The sequence below is a fragment of the Alligator sinensis genome, unplaced genomic scaffold (assembly GCF_000455745.1).
Source record: "Alligator sinensis unplaced genomic scaffold, ASM45574v1 scaffold862_1, whole genome shotgun sequence".
NCBI classification, from domain to species: Eukaryota; Metazoa; Chordata; order Crocodylia; family Alligatoridae; genus Alligator; species Alligator sinensis.
The window spans coordinates 1,394,702-1,401,857 of record NW_005842066.1 but is presented as its reverse complement, the minus strand read 5'-3'; the positions used below and the strand labels follow the sequence as shown (position 1 = coordinate 1,401,857).

The 7,156-nt window shown below is 38.2% G+C and overlaps 1 long non-coding RNA gene across 1 annotated transcript in view; it reads left to right on the top strand.

The window, feature by feature from the left end:
* The first annotated feature begins 2,163 nt into the window (after positions 1-2,163).
* Positions 2,164-7,156, top strand: part of LOC112550268 — an 83,905-nt gene continuing 78,912 nt past the window's right edge. Inside the window, exon 1 of the long non-coding RNA XR_003094010.1 lies at positions 2,164-2,258. This is a non-coding gene — a long non-coding RNA (uncharacterized LOC112550268). The remainder of the gene's footprint in view (positions 2,259-7,156) is intronic.

Genomic DNA, 7,156 nt, shown 5'->3' with positions numbered 1-7,156 from the left:
TGCACGATGTGCTTATCAGCCTTAGTAATAACTGTGACAACACTGCTTCTGTCCTAATCACAGAGCTGATGTTACATCTTTGATGTTTCTGTGCCTTTTATTTAGCTAGTCATATGAAAGACAAGAAACCCGCTTTTTCATGTGTTGCTCCAAATTAGATTGAAATTAGCTTTCAGTGTAGCTGACTGTTTAACTTGATTGCAATCCTCTTACACAACATTAAAGTAACAGAATTAAGAACAAAGTATGTGACCCACTGCCGTACTGCTTCACATTTTCACTGTCTTCTGTGCTCACTCACCTTTATATTTCAGATATTTTTAGACCTGGCTAATGGTTCCTTTAACAAAACTCTCTATATATATTTTCTTCTGAGCCTGATTTTTATAGGCAGAGCACCACAATTTTGATAGTCATAAGGGCATGTAAGTGCAAGAAATTCTCCATCTCCATTTCTTTTTAAAATAAATAATAACAAAGGGTCAAGGTGATGATTAACAGTCTCATTCAGTGCCATCAGAAGTCAATGTAAAGACTTCCATTATCCTCCATGGCATCAAATCAGGCCCTAAAACAAAAAGGATGTGTGCCATGTGCTTGCTCTGACATTTCTTTTTAGAACTTGGCCTGATTTGACTGTTTTAAGCCCAGTTATGCTAAATGGATACAGTTGTCTGCCTCTGTTCATGGGTTTCATTCTTCAGTATTCTGAGGAGAATAAAAATAGTGTGAACTGGCATTTTCTCCTGCATTAAGTGAAGGCTTGTTAATATTTACTTTGAATGGCTGTTTGCTTAATGCAGTTAATGTGGAACACATTCTAACTTGTCCTAAGAATGACATTTCCAAGTGCTGAGTAAACGGCTCTGGAATTACAAAATTAGCTGTTCAAAATTTAGCCAGAGGGATGATGCCACTTTCTATAAAATTATGGTGAATGTATTCCAAATATCAAATAATCTTCATTTTCTTGTTTGAGTGTAACAACACCAACTGCAAACAGAACTTTTAAAAGAGTTTGTTCCTCTGTTTTAAGAGGGGCAAAATGTTGTCCTGTGAAATCATTTTTACCAGGAATCATTTTCCCAAATTACCTCTTCAAACTGTTTACACCAAGGAGATACAATACTTGTCACAAAAAAACAAACCTCAAAATGATCACTGAACAGATGTACCTGTGTGCATTCGTTCACACACACGCGTGCACACACACACACACATGCACTAGCTAAATTTTCTTTTGTGTTTTTTTTTCTGTGTTTATTTTATAGCACTTCTATTTATAGGCTAACACTTTACATTACACCTATTCCCTGTTTCTATGTGGTTTCTATGCCTATAGAAGCTGTTTTCTCTGCCAGCAACCCCTGCCATTGGGATAATTTAATTTCTCCATTTTCTCTGGGAGGACAAGGAGCAACTCTGCAGCTTGTGTAGGTATTGTGATGAAATTTGGAGAATGTTCGGACATTTTGGCTTTCTCAAAGATGTCATTGTTGTCATTTTCTGTTTCTCTGAGCTGCTATTTTCAGTTGGTAAAACAGACCTGCTTAGAATAATGAAGGTCATTCTTACAGAATACACTGTATGGGAAAAATAAATGCATACATGGAGAGCTGTCACAATTTCCTTTAAGTACAGCATGATGGTGTTAGTGATGCTGCAGTGTGATTGCACATTATATTATCAGTTTCCAGAATGTTAGCTATTTTTTCTTTTACCTTTCATAATAAGCATGTATTTCCTATTGAAAATATGTTATCAGGTTTTATTGCATTTTTCTGAGTACAGTATAGGTCCAAAATATCAGCATAGGCATGTGGGGAAGAGGGTAGTTCACTCTTTAATTAGTAAATTACTTTTAACGTTTAAGCAGAGAGGAGTATAATTGAGTCAATTGTAGCTGCTTTTTTTATTCCTCTCAAATATTTAGATTATCTGTTCATATGGAAGAAGATAAAACAGACTCCACATAAACTGCTTATATTAAACTATGTAATAAAGGGGGCAGATGCTTCTCATTCTTTTCTCCTTGAAGCCTTTTAGATGGAAATATTGCAGAAATGAATCCATTGATACCCTTTCAGCAGATGCTATCTTCAAATGTGTTTAATACTTATTCTCTTCCTTTTCTCACTACAGCACAGAAAGCAATAACCCTCTCTGAGGCGGACTATCAAGGTGAAATACTGTGCAGCATCTAACTTCAACAGTGGAGGCACAGCGTTAAATCAGAAGCAGGGAATAACTTTCTATAGGTAAGCATGAAAATCCTTGGCATCTGTACATTGTAAAATGTGCTACAGATGCTGGGAAAAACTTGGCTTCACAAGGGCCAGGATTTCACCAATTAAGTATTTCAAATAAGTAAACCTGCTCGTAGGCCTAGCATTTCGAGTGGCATTGGAATGCCAGTAACTATCCCATGGCAAGCCATTTCTTCTAGTTGATGAATTGGAAGCAGCACTTCCTGTCAGGCAGTGATAAGAAGAACTGATTGAGGAGTGCCATTTCAGCATACAAAAAAGCAACTGCACAGCTAGAGCAAGCAGTGGAATATGTAGGCCTGATTTTCAATGCAAAATCCTAATTAAAAAGCATCCAGTAGGTGAAATACAAAATGTTATTTAATTTACAGCAAAAATATATGCAACATGGCATTAATAAGGAAAGAGGTTTGAAGGAAAAAAGAAAAAGATATGAGTGGTTGTGAGAGAGAAATGAGGATTGCACATTTTAATCCAGATTCATATGTATGTGGAGTTACTTTTAGTCACTGTATTTCTTATTACCCACTCTGATGAATTTACTTTCCCAATACCACATCTCATATCCCTATTTTTCAGATTACTTCAGAAAATGAAGTAGGGCCAAAAGGGAGGACAAGAAGTGGTCTCTAATTTTGACTGTCTTTTGACCCAATATTAAGTGTACTAGCAGTGGCTGTTATAAGAAGTGCAGATAGTCTACATCTCTGGCTATCAAGTCAAAAGCGTGTAAACCAGAGCACTCCAAATTAGAAGCTACTTCTGACTCTTTGGGTGTAAGTGATTTACTTGTTATAAAGTTAATCTAATAAAGCAATCTGGGCTGCTGACTCAGACCTCTTTTCTATGCACAAATTCTAGTGGTAAACCAGGCTACCTCGTTTCTGGTGATGCATCCTGCGCCTCAAATTATTTGCATTTGGTATCCTCTTATTAATTTAATGGTTTAAAGCATGGCCTTCAAAATCTTTTATTTAAATTGTAATAACGTTTATACCCTTAATCTCTGAGAGACAAAGCAGCCATCATGCAGTATATTGGTTTATTCTTTCAAAAATACTTGCACCTAATACTATTTGCCAGTACCTTGGTTAGGTGTACACAGCCTGGGAAGAAAACACCACCTGTCTCCTTTGTCTGGGTCTCCAAATCCCTATCCATCATGCATCCTCTTTCATTTCCTTTTAAACCCTTGTTAAAATCCATTGCATCCATGAAATAATCCTGCTCTCTGCAAGTCCATTTATAGTATCTGATGAAGCAGACTGTTGCCTACAAAAGCGTGTGCATTTCTGAACAAGTTAGTCTTGATGGTGCCACCCTGCTCTGCCTTCTTGCCAATTGTGCTTTAGCACATTTTTGTTTTTGTATCATTGTGTATGTTGCCATAGTCAGAAGTCAGCCTGTAACCTCCTCGTATCTGACACCTAGTCCTTGCATTTTTTTAGAACACCATCTAAACTAACATTACTTATTATTATTATTGTTCCTCTGGAGTCTTTAAACTATTATGCCATTTTAAAAGCATAATCAATTCCCTGTATATGGAATCAGCATGTGTTTTGGGAACTGAGCGGCAGGAAATTAAACAAAGCTGGAATTGCAAATGTGACATGCATATCCCAGAAACTGAGAGCTGGAAATAAGCCTATTAGGTCATTTAGGAAATTCTGTGGAGATAATGGGCAGTTGTTTTCTGCAACATACTCTTCACTGCTTTGTCCAGTCCATTTAAAGTGACTTAAGTAATGATAGTTTTCATTTACAAGGCAGTAAATCCATATGACCAATGCCTGTGTGCACATGTGTTGTGAGCACTTTTTCATGACATGTCTAATTTAGTTCTTCCCCTTTTACTTTTTATCAGCCTTGGTATTTTAATGTGGAGATCTGTGCTTCTTCCCTAGTGCCTACTCCTTTCAAACGCAGGAGATGATCTTTTTAATTTTTTGTTATTTCACTGAGCTTCCACCATCACTAATAAGTAACAAAACCATGCAATCTATTATACCCATTTAGAGACGGAAAAATGGAAGCACAAAGAAATTAAATTACTTGCCCATGGCCTCAAATAAGGTCAATGAGAGAACTGAGAATAGAATACAAGTTTCTTGGCTCCTAATATGTGCACTGTCTACTCAACTGAGCTGTTTCTATCCCTGGTATAAGCACATTTGTAACTTTAAACTTGCAATTTCCCCCACTGACTTCGGTGACATGTACTGGGACGTCACCCCTGTATACAGGACAGTTACTAAACAAAACCCAGCTGCCACTCTTTGTCATTTATGATTTAAGTGTCCCAAGGATTAACTTCCCCCCTCCCTTCCCCCCCTCCCCCCCAAAAGCCAAAAACCTAGTGAGTCCCAGCAATACATCAAATGACTGAAACTCTGGATTCCATCCAAAGGGGACAGCATCTCAAAGTGCTTCAAATAAATAATAGAAATAACGTTTTAAAGGAAGGGAGTTGTTCTTCCATATTTTCCTTTCCTTCCTATTTTTCAAGTATAAAGTATGACATTACATATATGATTACATTAAAATACCTGATTCATTTTCAACTGAAGAACATGATAACCACCCTCAGGTGGCAGGTTTTTGGAGTGACATTTCACACACAAGAGCACCAACTGTTACTAATATGCTAATAAACCTTTGTTAGTTGGTCTAAAAATAGCCTTTTAGTAAGATCTTGGATGGATTTTTTGAGATGAGATGTCAGAGGCAATGTATGCATCTCAAAGCCTAAAATATTCATTATAGAATTGTAATAACTAATCACTTTTTAGAATGAAAGCAAATTATTTTTCCTTGTGTCTTTGGTATCTTGTGCCCGAGTAATTCAAGCTCTTTCGATTTATTTCTCTTAAATTAGATTCTGGAATGATTAGACTTTTCCACAGTCTAGTTACACCTCAGTAGAGAGAGCAGAGATTGCTTTCCTTCCTGTCATGCCTGTGTGAACCAAAACCCTCCCCATCCACTTCTATGTAGATCATAGTTCAATGTTTCTGTGACTGCTTCTACTGTCAGCTCCACTCTCCTTTTGAACAGGGCATCATCCGATGCCTATAGAAGCAGCTGCAAAGAAGGTGGAGTTCAACACCTCATAACAACATCTGCAGAATATCTTTGCTGATGAAAATCCAATTGGCAACAAACTTAGTTGTCTGAGAGCTGCAATTTCCTCTCACTATTCTTGTCCTTTGTATTGTACAAAATCGATAATACTCTACAGAGATCAGCTAAGAACACCAAAAGTGGTGGCATATTTCTGAAGAGTCTTCCTCTGGAGGCAGATCTCAGCGAGCAGTCTGTGCTCGTGGTAAACACCAGAAACTCCCCTTGATGCTGGAACTGTAGAGCTGTCACTTGGTCCTTCCCTTCTGTTTCTCATGTTACTAATTTTATGTCATTTACAGAGAACAAGTAAGGTTTTCTTTCTGTGTTTTAAAAATAATCTGTGTAATGCGGGGTTTTACTAGTCTTGGGGGAATGGTTACCATTTGATAAAATCACTGGAGAACTGAAATACAATGATGCAGAGATGCAATGCTACTGTAAAGGGTGACCATCTAAGGTTTACAACAAGGCATCAGGTATCTGCCAAAGAGTGTTTAAGACACGGCGTGTAATCCTGCTCCACTGAAGTCAAAGGTCAATTTGCTATTGACTTCCATAGGATCAGGATTTCACTGATAGTTTAGGACTGTTGAATTGAATTTTGAGCAGAATTAAATATCAGGAAACCTCTCTCTCTCTCTCTTTCAATAGCTTGTCTAATGTGCAACAAATTAATGTTCTTCACATTATACAATGAAGCATCTGCATCATGTGATCATGCATGAGTGCATATGAACTGGTACAAAAGAAAGTGTTGGGGGAGAGAATTGCAGAGTTTGTGAAGGACATTTCTCACTGCTGCTACAAGCAAAAGGAGGGAGAAACTAAACACAAATGGAGAATATTATGCAGCCTCTCATTTCCGTTTTGGAGCAGACTATCATCCACTACATCCTATCACCAAGATAAGAGAATTAAGGTGCTCTGATGGTGTTTTTTGTGATAGAAAATAGCTAACAAGACTTTAAGAGAAAACTTCAGAAATACTGAAGTGTTATTAAGCAGCTGTCCTCCTGAGAGAGATACCAGTATGGGGTTTGTAACATGCAGGACAGAATAGTGGCAAGCATCTGCACTACAGTTGATTATGAGTTCTTCTGTATGATTTTAGGACTTTTTTCTTTAATATTCCATTTTTGGCATTTATATGGTATTTTGCTGATGCCAAGCCTGGTCATAAAGCCTTTATATAATCAAAGCTCTCTTGAAGAATATGGAAGTCAATGGTGTCACAACCCAAAGTTGTGATTTTTTGTTTGTGTGTGCTTCGGCACTGCTAAATTATTTTCCCGCTAAATTGCAGCTTCTTTGCACGGTGGAGTTTTCTGCTGCAGAGGAGAACCTGGTGCAACGGAGTATTCCCACCAAATTTGAAGCTTTCTTTGCATGGTGCATTTCTTTTGCATCCAGGAAATGCACGGTGCAAAGGAGTTCCCGCCATTTGTATGAAGATTCGTGCCACATTATTGGCCGATTCTAATACATGCACACGTGGTGGCTAGCGATTGGCTTGCTAGCTGTATAAAGAGCTTGGGTGGTTTCCGCCCAAGTTGGAGGACTCCACGAACACCAGGAGGAGGCGACTTCACACTGTGTGAAGATCTCTAAGTGCTGCGGATCCTTACAGACCCAACGCTTTTCTTAAAAGGCAATAGAGGCCTGATAACTGAACCCGTGGAGCTTCAACAACTCCGGGGAAAAGAACGAACAGCCTCTAGTCTCTCCCCGTCGCCAATAAATTCCTAGACGTATCCCTTCCTGTA